This window comes from Entelurus aequoreus, linkage group LG01, assembly GCF_033978785.1.
Source record: "Entelurus aequoreus isolate RoL-2023_Sb linkage group LG01, RoL_Eaeq_v1.1, whole genome shotgun sequence".
NCBI classification, from domain to species: Eukaryota; Metazoa; Chordata; class Actinopteri; order Syngnathiformes; family Syngnathidae; genus Entelurus; species Entelurus aequoreus.
The window spans coordinates 69,164,858-69,179,857 of record NC_084731.1 but is presented as its reverse complement, the minus strand read 5'-3'; the positions used below and the strand labels follow the sequence as shown (position 1 = coordinate 69,179,857).

Here is a 15,000-nt window from a genome sequence, read left to right as displayed (position 1 = left end):
CATATGTGTTGACTGTTCTGATCTTAACAACATTTACACCTACAATGAATACAACACTTCTCTTAATAGTGAAGACAGTCACGAGTCACATATGAGATGAAGTTAATTTTTATTTCATAATTATGATTTTTTTTATCACATCATTATGACTTTATATTTCCGAATTTCGACTTTTTATCTTATAAAATTACTTTTTATTCCATAATTTAAAAAAATGTATCTCATAATTTTGATTATCTTGTAAAATGAATTTTTATCCCATTTTGATTTTTTTCTCTGTCATATTTTGACCTTTTCTCATAATTTTGACTTTATCTTAGAAAATGACTTTTCATAATTTCGATTTTAATTTCATAATTTCAAACTTTTTAATAATTATGATTCTTTATCTCATCATTATGACTTTATATATCCTAATTTTGACTTTTTATCTCATCAATATGACTTTATATATCCTAATTTTGACTTTTTATCTTATAAAATGACTTTCATTACATAACTGTCCATGTTCGTATCTCTGACTTTCTCATAATTAGGACTTTATCTTATAAAATGACTGTTTATCTCATAATTGGTTTTTTTAATCCAACTTTTTTTATTGGCATTTTCAAATACAGAAAAAAGTGCAAGTCGAAACAGTACAATTTTAAAGTCAGAAAATTCTTCACACCCTTTCCCTTAAAACCCAAATCCCCCACCCACCCTCCCACCCCACTCAGGTCACACTAACAAGGGACATATGGCACAGTCATATAACAAGTAAGACGGCAAAGACAGACATTCTCACACACACACACACACACACACACACACACACACACACACACACACACACACACACACACACACACACACACACACACACACACACACACACACACACACACACACACACACACACACACACACACACACACACACACACACACACACACACACACACACACACACACACGAGGCCAGAGACAGACAAACAGGCTGAAAGGAGAGAAAGGGAAAAAATAAAATAAAAATAAAATAAAATAAAATTAAAATAAAATAATAATAATAAATAAACGGGAGATTATTCCTCATCTGCGTCTGGGGATAAATCAAGAGAGTTGACATACAGCAAAAAAGGACTCCATGAGCTTTCAAACGCTTGAGCCGAGCCTTTTAGCGAAAACCTAAGTTTTTCCAGTTTTAGATTGTAGAGAACCTCTCTAATCCAACGGCCGTGTGATGGGGGGCGAGCCAGCTTCCAATTAAACAAGATCAATCGCCTGGCCAGCAAGGTCGGAAAAGCAACAGCGCTTTTTAGCGATACCGGGCACCCATTATCAGCCAAAAATGGCTGATAATGGGTTGGGGGGAAAGTTTTGACCGTATGCTTTTCCGATTGTGTCAAAAATGTCCTCCCAAAAGAAACATAGTTTAGAGCAGGACCAGAACATATGGACATGATCGGCCGGAGATTGTTTGCATCTATTGCAGGTATTGCTAACAGTGGGGTAGATTTTGGATAGTTTTGAGTTAGTATAATGAATTTTATGGATTACTTTGCATTGGATGACTATGACGGGCACATATTGAGGAGGAGTGAACCAGTTTCAGGGCAGAGTCCCAGTCTTGATCGGATATGTTGGTATTAAGATCGCTCTCCCACGAGGCTCTTATCACTGATAGAGAGTTTGGAGCAACTGAACTTAAAGAGGTATATAACACAGAGATAAATTTTTTATGATTAGGGCTCAAAGATAACAATGTAATATAACAATAAGATAACAACAATAAGAGTTTCCGGAGGACGATTCGGAAAGTGTGGGAACTGTTTCTTTACGGAGTCCCTCGCCTGAAAAAAACGAAAAAGGTGGGAGTTCGGCAAATCGTATTTGGAAGAGAGTTCAGTGAAGGATGAGAACACTCCATCTGCATAGAGGTCTTTCACAGTGGTGATACCATGATCGTGCCAAGTCATGAATGCGGGGTCAGTACGGGAAGGTTTAAATAATTGGTTTTTAAGTAGCGGGGTCAATATAAATGGGCCCTGAAAACCCAAGTGTTTACGTAGCTGGTTCCATATTTTAATGGAGATCGATACAATGGTGTTTGCGCCTTCAAGTTTAAATGGGAAAGGGAGTGATGAGCATAAGCAAGAATGTAATGAGGAGTTTGGGATCGCCGTTTCAAGGGATACCCAGGCCGGGAGGGTCTGAGAGCCTCCATCCATCCAGTATAGGAGTTTCTGTACGTTAGCTGCCCAATAGTATTGTCTAAAATTGGGGAGTGCAAGCCCTCCTTCAGATTTGGGAGATTGTAGGACCGACTTGCGGATTCGGGCCGATCCGGCCCCCCTCATAATTGTTTTTTTTTTACTCATCATTCTGACTTTATATATCCTAATTTCGATTTTTTTTAATCTTATAAAATGACTTTTTATTCCATAATTTCAAAAAATGTATCTCATAATTTTGACTTTATCTTATAAAATGACTTTTTAGTCGCATAATTTCGATTTTTTTTCTCTTTCTCATATTTTGGACTTTTTCTCATAATTTTGACTTTATCTTATAAAATGACTTATATTAATTTAGATTTTTCATTTTATAATTTCACTCTTTTTATTTCATAATTATGACCTTTAATCCCATAATTTTTTACTTTTTATCTTATAATTTTGACTCTCTCATAATTTAGATTTTTTTATCTCATAATTTCTACTATGTCTGATAATGTCTCACAATTATGACTTTTAATCTTATACATATGACTTTTTATCTTATAATTGCAGCTTTCTTATCTCATGATTTAGACTGTTTATCGTGTAGTTTCAATCAATCATAAGAAAAAGAAACTTTGATTCATTGTTAATTTCGATTTTTTTATCTCATCATTTCATAATTGAGATTTTTTTGAATCTCATAGTTCTCCACAATGAAATGCCCTGTCCCACAATGACATCCCAAACGTCATTCTCCATCTTCCACAAGGTAGCTTACTTGCTAATATCAAACTGAAAAATACAGTGCACGCCCACAGTAAATAAAAAAACACCCACTATGGATTAAAAACCTCTTAAAAAGGTTTTAGTCTTCTACTTAAAGGCCTACTGAAATGAAATGAACGGGGATAGCAGGTCCATTCTATGTGTCATACTTGATCATTTCGCGATATTGCCATATTTTTGCTGAAAGGATTTAGTAGAGAACATCGACGATAAAGTTCGCAACTTTTGGTCGCTGATAAAAAAGCCTTGCCTGTACCGGAAGTAGTGTGACGTCACAGGTTGTGGAGCTCCTCACATCTGCACATTGTTTACAATCATGCCCAGCAGCAGCGAGAGCGATTCGGACCGAGAAAGCGACGATTACCCCATTAATTTGAGCGAGGATGAAAGATTCGTGGATGAGGAAAGTGAGAGTGAAGGACTAGAGGGCAGTGGAAGCGATTCAGATAGGGAAGATGCTGTGAGAGGCGGGTGGGACCTGATGACTAAAACAGTAAATAAACACAAGACATATATATACTCTATTAGCCACAACACAACCAGGCTTATATTTAATATGCCACAAATTAATCCGCATAACAAACACCTCCCCCCTCCCGTCCATACAACCCACCAATACAACTCAAACACCTGCACAACACACTCAATCCCACAGCCCAAAGTACCGTTCACCTCCGTAAAGTTCATACAGCACATATATTTCCCCAAAGTTACGTACGTGACATGCACATAGCGGCACGCACGTACGGGCAAGCGATCAAATGTTTAGAAGCCAAAGCTGTACTCACGGTAGCGCGTCTGCTATCCAACTCAAAGTCCTCCTGATTGTGTTGCTGTAGCCAGCCGCTAATACACCGATCCCACCTACAGCTTTCTTCTTTGCTGTCTTCATTGTTCATTAAACAAATTGCAAAAGATTCACCAATACAGATGTCCAGAATACTGCGGAATTTTGCAATGAAAACAGATGACTTAATAGCTGGCCACAATGGTGTCCCAATATGTCCGCACAATCCGTGACGTCACGCGCAAACGTCATCATACCGAGACGTTTTCAGCAGAATATTTCGCGGGAAATTTAAAATTGCACTTTACTAATCTAAGCCGGCCGTATTGGCATGTGTTGCAATGTTAAGATTTCATCATTGATATATAAACAGATTGCGTGGTCGGTAGTAGTGGGTTTCAGTAGGCCTTTAACTTTGCGGTGTAATTGTAACCCGCACACTGGCTAATAGTTAAATATAATATGGCAATCTTGAATCTTAACAGAGAAAAACTAGCGCTGTCAACTTTACCACATGTGATTAATAACAAAAAATGTATCGTGTTATATACGAGTGAAGATTAATCACATCCGGGTAATTTTGCCTATCTTTCACAATCAATATTAGGGGGGAAAAACACACAGCTTTTTTTTTTTTTTTTTAATTTTAAAGATGATTAAAAAACACTTGGAAAAGGTGGCTAGTGGTTAGAGTGTCCGCCCTGAGATCGGTAGGTTGGAGTTCAAATCCCAGCCGAGTCATACCAAAGACTATAAAAATGGGACCCATAACCTCCCTGCTTGGCACTCAGCAACAAAGGGTTGGAGTTGGGGGTTAAATCACCAAAATGATTCCCGGGCGCGGCGCCGCTGCTGCCCACTGCTCCCCAAGGGGATGGGTCAAATGCAGAGGACAAATTTCACCACATCTAGTGTGTGTGTGACAATCATTGGTACTTTAATCTTTAATCTTAATGGTAGTCAGCGTTGTAGGCTTTATTGTGGAATTTGAAGCCAAGCTATTTCGACATAAATGGAGTGCCTGCTCAAGTAAACTGGAAAATAACGTCCCCAGCCAGCTGGACCAAACAGACAACTGTCAATCGAGTGAGTCACACTTTATATTGATCATGATACATGCAGCACATCATGTGTGTTATTACAACTACAGTACATACACTGTCTGGCTAGCTGTGTACAAACAAAACATGAAATACTACTACTACCCAGCAGCTATCATTAACAATGGCCACCAAAAGAGACATGGAAGAACTAAAGAGATCCAATGAGGAGCTATGGAAATCAGTGGAGTTTATGGCACACCAAATGGAAGCAATGACAAGTAAACAAGACACTTTGATGGGCATGATGAAAGATATTAAGGAACTGAAGAAGCAAAATGAAGAGAAAGACAATATGATTGTGCAACTGAAAGGTAGATTATCTGATTTAGAACAATATACTAGAATGAACGATGTCATTGTTACTGGTCTCCCAACGCGACCTGCGTCATTTGCTGCTGCAGTGAGGTCCGAGGTCCAGGGATCAGTGCCCAGGGACCAAGAATTGGACTCAGTGGAGCGGCAGGTGGTGAAGTTTCTCCAAGAAAAGGGAATTAGCATAAATAAGGAGAATATAGAAGCTTGTCACCGTTTCCCTCAGAAAGATAAAAGCAAACCGGCAACCATCATTATGAGGTTTGCAAATAGAAAATTCAAAATCAATCTTTTGCAACAAAGTAGGATGCTCAAGGGATCAAATGTTTATCTCAATGAACATTTAACCAAGAGCAATGCTGATATTGCTAAAAGGGCTCGGTACCTACGCAAAGAGGGAAAAATACAAGCAACATGGTCGTCCAACTGCAATGTCTACATAAAGCTAAATGGTGCACCTGAGCAGGCACAAGTGCTAATGGTCAGGAGCTTAAATGATTTGGATAAATTTGCATAGTCTGTGGTTTGCTGATCTGTGTGTTTTTTGTGTTTTTAGAGTTGACATCTATTCTGCAAATCCTTATTAACTTTAAATGTCTATCAAACTTCCCAAAAAAGGACTCAAAATTGCCCACTTGAACATCTGTAGTCTGAAAAACAAGGTAATTGAGTTGAGTAAAATAATGTTTGAAAATGATCTACATATAGTAGCAATTTCTGAAACTCATTTGGATGATTCAATTGACAATACTGAAATATTTATACAAGGTTACAATATAATTAGACTTGATAGAAACAAACACGGGGGAGGAGTAGCCTTTGATGTACGAGACCACATTCCAATAAAGCAAAGAGGAGATCTGGACTTGACAGATGTAGAAGCAATCTGGATCCAGGTTCACTTGCCACATCTAAAGCCATTACTAATCTGCTGCTGCTATAGACCACCTTCCTCTGATGCAGCATATCTTGAAAAAATGTGTGCAATGCTTCAGAATGTTTCTGACACAGACAGAGAAATGTATTTCTTAGGAGACTTAAATATTGACTGGCTCTCAAAAAACTGCCCTATGAAAAGAAAGCTTAATGACACTGCCACTGTATGTAACCTAACTCAAATGATAAATCTACCAACCAGAATAAATATGAACAATTCAGGTGTATTGTCTTCAACTTGCATAGATCATCTTTTTACTAATTCAGTGGATAAATGCTCAAAGGTTGTTTCTGTGCCAATTGGATTTAGTGATCATAACATGATTGCTATAGCAAGAAAAGTGAAAGTCCCCAAAGTTGGACCTACAATTATGTATAAGAGACTCTACAAACATTTCTGTGATAATGCCTTTATTGAAGACGTACATAACATACAGTGGGACAGTGTATTTGAGTCAAAGCATACTGAAGCAGCTCTGCATGAATTCATGAAGTCATTTTCTTCTGTCTATGATAAGCATGCACCTATCAAGAAGCTCACCGTCAGATCTGTCAAAGCCCCTTGGCTTGACTCTGACCTGAGAAACTTGATGAAAGATAGAGATATACGGAAAAGAGTTGCAGTAGATTCAGGTAGCTCAGAGGACTGGCTAGCATATCGCTCTTTAAGAAACAAAGTCACCAAATTAAATAAACAGAAAAAAAGGGTGTACTACCAATCTAGAATTGAAGAAATTAAACATGATGGAAAAAAACTTTGGAGTACTCTCAATCAAATCATGTTTAGAGATAAAATGGGAAAAACACCAGCATTTATTGAATCAGGTGAAGGCTTTATCACCAAGCCCAAAGAAATTGCTGATTACTTCAACAATTATTTCATAAGTAAAGTTGATACTATAAGAAATGGCATGCTGCCTGTAAATTGTATTACATCTGAGTCACTTATTAAAAATGATATCATGCAGGACAAAAAATGTAAATTTGAATTCTCAGTCACTAATGTATTGGAAATTGAAAATCTATTGTCTGAGTTGAAATCTGACAAACCTTGTGGTCATGATAATCTAGATAGTAGACTTTTAAAATTGTCAGCTGGAATAATAGCCAGTCCGATATGTTATATTTTTAACTTAAGTTTTAAAGAAGGAATCTATCCTCAAGTATGGAAGGTTGCTAGAGTAACTCCTCTACCAAAAAATAGGAAAGAAGCATTCACTGGATCGAATAGTAGGCAAATTAGCATTTTACCAGTATTAGGAAAATTAATGGAAACAATTATATTTAAGCAAATTCAAAATTATTTCTCTATAAATGACATAAATTCAGACTTTCAACATGCATATAAAACTGGCCATTCAACATGCACAGCTCTCACACAATTAACAGATGACTGGCTAAAACAAATTGACAGTAAATTATTAGTTGGCACAGTGCTATTAGATTTTAGTGCTGCTTTTGATATTATTGACCACAAACTACTACTTATAAAACTGTCTGCTTATGGTTTTAAACTCTCAGCGATTAACTGGATGAAAAGCTACCTAGTCAACAGACAGCATTGTGTCATGTTCAATGGAACCCTTTCAAATATTAAAACATTATATTGTGGTATTCCCCAGGGAAGTTGCCTGGGACCTTTATTATACTCAATATTTGTAAATGATATGTCATGTATTTTAAAGAATGGTTGCTGTGCAATTTACGCAGATGACACAACAATATATGCTTATGCTGATAATTGCAGACCTGAGCGGTATACTACAAGACAAGGTTATGCAGATTTCTAAATGGGTTACAGAAAATAAGATGAAACTTAATATTTCCAAAACAAAATGTCTTGTTATTTGCTCAAAACATGCTCATAGAAAGGAACGCATATTGAATGTTTCTTTGAACGGAGTTCATATTGAACAAGTTAAAGAAGCCAGGTTGCCGGGAGTTACAATAGATGAAAGACTATCTTGGGCCACTCACATTAATAACATAGTAACAAAAATGAGCAGAAGAATCTCAATCATAAGAAAAAGTGCCTATTTTTTAACTAACACAACTACGAAACAAGTTATACAATCCCTTGTATTGTCACATCTTGACTACTGCCCAGCAATCTGGTCTAATGCATCTAAACAAGAACTCAATAAAATCCAGCTTACCCAAAACCGAGCTGCCAGACTAGCTCTCCATTGCTCATTTAGGACCAGCGTTGAGATCATGCATACTGAATTGTCATGGATGACAGTTGGTGAAAGACTAGCGTGTAGTTTGATTCTATTTTTAAAAACAACCTATACATACCATAAACCTTCATATCTGTATTCTCAGCTGTTGCTTGCTAGTGAAAGTCACAACTATGGTACCAGGTTAGCCCTAAGAGTTGCTTTCACCCGTCTTAAACCCAAAAGTGATGTTTTGAAAAAGACTGTAATGTATAGGGCAATCACTTACTGGAATCGACTTCCACAATATCTGGTATCAATCACCAGCAGAGTGGGTTTTAAGAATAGACTAAGAGGAGAAGTATTGCGGAAAGAGATTATTCTAGATTGTACCTAATGTCATGACTGTTTTTATTGACTATTGACTATTTTATTGATTATGGGACAAGCAGTAGAAAATGGTGTATGGTACTTTTTTCGTCACTTATTGTTTGTCTTTGGTACACTAATGTGTATATTTTAGGCCATTGGTTCTTTGTTTTATTTTTGCAAAAATATATATACATCTATTTTTATATTGCTCTTTTTATCTTTGGTATGAACAATATTATGTAAACTCGAAGTTATAATTATTTTTTTGGTTCTTTGTTGTTGCTATTTTTGTATTACAACATTTTATTATTTGATCATGTTGTACTGCATTTTAATCTTTTGTTTTGTGATTGTGTGATGTTTTTGCTTGGACCCCAAGAAGAATAGTATCCACTGCTGTGTAGACTAATGGGGATCCTTAATAAACTAAACTAAACTACTTTACAGATACTGTAATATGATTGTTCATGTTTTTCACTCAGTACAGATTGGTGTCCTATCACATTGTGTTGTGTATTACAAACTCAAACGCGTTTTGTGTTGACGTTGAAGCAAGCTTATCTCTTTCCGTAGTTAGCTTTCACGGCTAATAACGTAGCATGCCGATGTGTTAGTACGCTAGTAAAAAAAGTTTCTCAGTGTTCTCTCTTACAATAACAATGTTGCTACAGTTTGGCGATAATATAGGTTACAGAATGTAAATGAAGTATTGTTGACGGTTTTTGAATGCATTTTTAAAAGTGATTTAGAGGTAGAATTGATTGCTACCATTAGCTGCATTGCTAGCCACCTAAAAGGAGTCGATGTTTACATGTTAGCCTGCAAAAAAACAAAACTGTTGTCTTGTCTCTCATAAGATTTGGGAACGGTAGGCAAAAGTCCAAAAAAGTGCAGTTCCCCTTTAAGGATTAACCCAGACGACGAGTGCATTGTAACACGGTCTGTGATCGTGATGAGAGGAGGCCAATTTAGCTTTAAAACAGACCTTTAGATAAAACTGAAGTAACTTGTTGGTGTTGCAGCCACAAACGTTCTTCTTATCCAACTTAATATACCATCTTAAAGGCCTACTGAAACCCACTACTACCGACCACGCAGTCTGATAGTTTATATATCAATGATGAAACCTTAACATTGCAACACATGCCAATATGGCCGGGTTAACTTATAAAGTGCAATTTTAAATTTCCCGCTAAACTTCCGGTTGGAAACGTCTATGGATGATGCGTATGCGCGTGACGTCACGACGGCAACGAAAGTATTCGTACCCAGTGTGTCACCATACAAACTGCTCTGTTTTCATCGAACAATTCCACAGTATTCTGGACATCTGTGTTGGTGAATCTTTTGCAATTTGTTTAATGAACAATGAAGACTGCAAAGAAGAAAGTTGTAGGTGGGATCGGTGTATTAGCGGCTGGCCGTAGCAACACAACAAGGAGTACTTACTTGGATAGCAGACGCGCTAGCCAATGCTAGCCGCCAACCGCATCTGTGATCGGGTGAAGTCCTTCGTCGCGCCGTCGATCGCTGGAACGCAGGTGAGCACGGGTGTTGATGAGCAGATGAGGGCTGGCTGGCGTAGGTGGAGCGCTAATGTTTTTATCATAGCTCTGTGAGGTCCGGTTGCTAAGTTAGCTTCAGCGTCGTTAGCAACAGCATTGTTAAGCTTTGCCAGGCTGAGAATTATTAACCGTGTAGTTACAGGTCCAGGGTTTAATAGTATTGTTGATCTTCTGTCTATCCTTCCAGTCAGGGATTTATTTATTTTGTTTCTATCTGCATTTGAGCCAGATGCTATCACGTTAGCTCAGTAGCTAAAGAGCTTCGCTGATGTATTGTCGTGGAGATAAAAGTCACTGTGAATGTCCATTTCGCGTTCTCGACTCTCATTTTCAAGAGCATATAGTATCCGAGGTGGTTTAAAATACAAATCCGTGATCCACAATAGAAAAAGGAGAGTGTGTGGAATCCAATGAGACCTTGTACCTAAGTTACGGTCAGAGCGAAAAAAGATACACCCTGCACTGCCTCTCTAGTTCTTCACTCTAACGTTCCTCATCCACGAATCTTTCATCCGCGCTCAAATTAATGGGGTAATCGTCGCTTTTCTCGGTCCGAATCTCTCTCACTCCATTGTAAACAACGGGGAATTGTGAGGAATCCTCCCTCCTGTGACGTCATGCTACTTCCGGTATAGGCAAGGCTTTTTTTTTATCAGCGACCATACAAGTATCATTATCACTGGTGGAAAAGGAATAGCTAAACATGCTTTACTACACACCATAGCTCACCGGCGTCACAATGTAAACAAACGCCATTGGTGGATCTACACCTAACATCCACTTTGATGATACCAAGTACAGGAGCGTATCTAGTCGAAACTACTATGATAACATCGATATTTTTTAGCATCACAAAATCTTCTTTCGTTTAAAAAAAAAGTATATTATGTATATAAACTCAGGAAATATGTCCCTGGATACATGAAGACTTAAATTATGACCATTGTATGATCCTGTAACTCAGGGGTGTCAAACATACGGCCCGCGGGCCGGATCAGGCCCATGAACACGGTTTACCCGGCCCGGGGGATGAGTTTGCTAAGTATAAAAATGAGCTGAAATTTTGAATGAAAGAAACTGCTGTTCTAAACATGTCCACTGGATGTCACTATAGCAATTATTTGTATATTTGTAGATGATGCTACATACTGTATGTACAGAATAAACCACATGATGTTAGTTCAACAGTTGAGGAAAATGAGTAAACTACATAAATAACATCCTGTAATTTGATTTTGATGTTTTTTCTTTATCTTGATAGATTAAAAATAACACCAATTAGAGGCTTTTAAAACTTTGCCAGACTCAATTCCACCTATTTGACCGATGAACATGATCACATCATTTATTCAGAACGTATAAATAATGACCAACGAAGATAGAATACTATTAACCGCAACATGTAAGTGTAAAAAAAACAACAACATTATGATTTGTACATTTTCAGAATATTTTTAAACAAAGAAAACAATCTGAAGTTGTTGTTATTTTTAGGTTATCATGCCATGATTTTATCAGTTTGGCCCACTTGGGAGTAGATTTTGCTCCACGTGGCCCCTAAACTAAAATGAGTTTGACACCCCTGCTGTAACTACTTGGTATCGGATTGATACCCAAATTTGTGGTATCATCCAAAACTAATGTAAAGCATCCAAACAACAGAAGAATATATGATTATTACATTTTACCAGAAGTGTAGATAGAACATGTTAAGAGAAAGTAAGCAGATATTAACAGTAAATGAACAAGTAGATTAATAATTAATTTTGTACCACTTGTCCTTCATAATTTTGACAAAATAATAGGTAGATAAATGACACAGTACGTTACTGCATACGTCAGCAGACTAATTAGGAGTCTTTGTTTGTTTACTTACTACTAAAAGACAATTTGTCTTGTATGCGTCAGGCTTGTCACTGAAAGGTTGGTTATGTTTTAGTTTTTCCTCTGTTTGTGTTTTATTTCCTGTCAGCGCTTTTTTTTGGGTTCAGTTTCCTGTTTGTCTCTCTGAGCACTGTTTCCCCTCACCTGCGGCCGATTGGCAGCCTGGCCACACCTGGTATCAATCAGCCGGCTATTATTTATACCTGCCTCGCCCTCAAGTATTGTTAGCTGTTTCCTGGTTCCTGTTTGCTGTATGCTGTTAGCGGTTTCCAGTTTGCCTGTTTCCTGGTTCCTGATTCCGGTTTGCCTGCATTTCATTTTTGACATTAAAAGTCATGTTTTCCTGCATCAAGCCTGCCATCTCTGCATCTTGGGGTTCGTCACCAACAATTCCTGACAGAATACTCAAGCCAAATACGAACCCCACAAAGATTTCTATGGCAGAGAGGTTTGACAGGATCCTGGCGCTGATGGCCGAATCGAGGAGATGTTTTGCCTCCTTTCAAGCTCCCCCCCACCCATCCCTGTCGTCTGTGGGCCTATTTGGGGATGTCTTGGATCCGTCCCTTGAGGGGGGGCTATGAGTAGCTGTGCAGCTGGGGAGGCACAGCTACTTCTAACCCCGGTGGGCCTGTGGACGCCGCCATCAACCCAGGTGGGCCTGCAGATGCCGCCATCCTCTCTCTCCTGCCCCGTTTCCTGCTCCAAAGCTGCTTTCGGTTCCTGTTCCAAGGCCGCTTCTGGTTCCTGTTCCAAGGCCGCGTCCTTTTCCTGTTCCAAGGCCGCGTCCGGTTCCTGTTCCAAGGCCGCGTCCGGTTCCTGTTCCAAGGCCGCGTCCGGTTCCTGTTCCAAGGCCGCGTCCGGTTCCTGTTCCAAGGCCGCGTCCGGTTCCTGTTCCAAGGCCGCGTCCGGTTCCTGTTCCAAGGCCGCGTCCGGTTCCTGTTCCAAGGCCGCGTCCGGTTCCTGTTCCAAGGCTGCGTCCGGTTCCTGTTCCAAGGCTATCTCCAGTTCCTGTTCCAAGACTGGCTCCTGCACCTGCTCAACGGCTGGTCCCCGCGCCAGCACCAAGGCTGGTCCCTGCTCCTGCACCAGCTCCGCGGCTGCCTCCTGCGCCAGGACCACTGCTGCATAGTGCCAGTGCCCAAGAAGCCCATCCCATCGGGCTCAAATGACTTCAGACCTGTTGCCCTGACGTCCCAGGTCATGAAGGTCCTCGAGAGGCTTGTGGTGGATCAGCTGAGACCACTGGTGGCTCCTTCCCCGGATCCTCTACAGTTTGCATATCAGCCCCATGTAGGAGTGGACTATGCTGTTATCTACCTGCTGCATCATGCTCACTCTCACCTGGATGATGGGAGGGGTACTGTGGGGATCATGTTTTTTGATTTCTCCAGTGCCTTTAACACCATTCAGCCAATTCTGATGAGTGACAAGTTGCTCAGGATGGGTGTCAGTTCATCCATTGTCTCCTGGATCACTGATTACTTGTCTGACAGGCCCCAGTTTGTGCGACTGGGGAGCTCCCTGTCGGATACTATGGTCAGTGGTGTAGGTGCTCCACAGGGGACCGTCCTGTCTCCTTTCCTGTTCACCCTGTACACCTCAGACTTCCAGTACAGTTCCAGGTCCTGCCACCTGCAGAAATACTCTGACGACTCTGCTGTGGTCGGGTGTATCAGAGAGGAATTGGAGTACAGGACACTGATCGCTGACTTTGTGGAGTGGTCTCAGGCGAACCATCTGGTCCTTAATGTGGACAAGACCAAGGAGCAGGTCATCGACTTCAGGAAGAGAGTGACCCCGGTGGAGCCCATCAAGATCCAGGGCCGGGAGGTGGCAGTAGTGGAGCAGTACAAGTACCTGGGAGTCCACTTGAACAGCAGACTGGACTGGAAGGACAACTGCAAAGCTGTTTTTTAAATTTTCCTGAGGGAACTCTCCTGAAGGAATCAATAAAGTACTATCTATCTATCTGTTTACAAGAAGGGCATGAGCAGACTCTTTTTCCTGAGGAAGCTTAAGTCCTTTAATGTGTGCAGCAAGCTGTTGGAGATATTTTATCAGTCTGTTGTGGCCAGTGCCCTGTACTTTGCAGTGGTTGGTTGGGGGAGCAGCACCAGCAAAAGGGACTCAAATCGGATTGATAAACTGATCCGGAAAGCCGGCCAAACTATTGGCACGCAGTTGGGAGGCGTTTGTGTCAGTGAGGGATAGGAGGACACTGGACAATCCTGCCCACCCACGCCACCTGACAATTAAGGGACAGCGGAGCTCATACTCCAACAGGCTCCTTCAACTTCCTTCCCGCACGGTGCGATTCAAGAACTCCTTCATTCCGTACTCCATCCAGCTGTATAATCACTCGCCATACAGCAATAGATGACATCTGCCTATTACCTGTCACCTGACATGTTAGGTACTTCTCTTTGTTTAAATAAATGATAAATGGGTTATACTTGTATAGCGCTTTTCTACCTTCAAGGTACTCAAAGCGCTTTGACAGTATTTCCACATTCACCCATTCACACACACATTCACACACTGATGGCGGGAGCTGCCATGCAAGGCGCTAACCAGCACCCATCAGGAGCAAGGGTGAAGTGTCTTGCCCAAGGACACAACAGACGTGACTAGGATGGTAGAAGGTGGGGATTGAACCCCAGTAACCAGCAACCCTCCGATTGCTGGCACGGCCACTCTACAAACTTCGCCACGCCGTCCCGTTTATAATGTTTATAATGTCTATTTTCTATTTCCTGCTGGACCTACTCTCTATTTTATGCTGCTGCTGTCATATATACTGTATATACTGCAATATTGTACATGGTCATTGGTTTATATTGTATACATGTTATAGACATAATATAATATATCTGTATATAAATTATTCTGTACA

General features: G+C 40.0%; 1 protein-coding gene across 1 annotated transcript in view; it reads right to left on the bottom strand.

Moving 5' to 3' along the window:
* Positions 1–15,000, bottom strand: part of otud3 (OTU deubiquitinase 3) — a 46,653-nt gene that overhangs the window by 20,447 nt on the left and 11,206 nt on the right. The gene's annotated exons all lie outside the window — the stretch shown is intronic.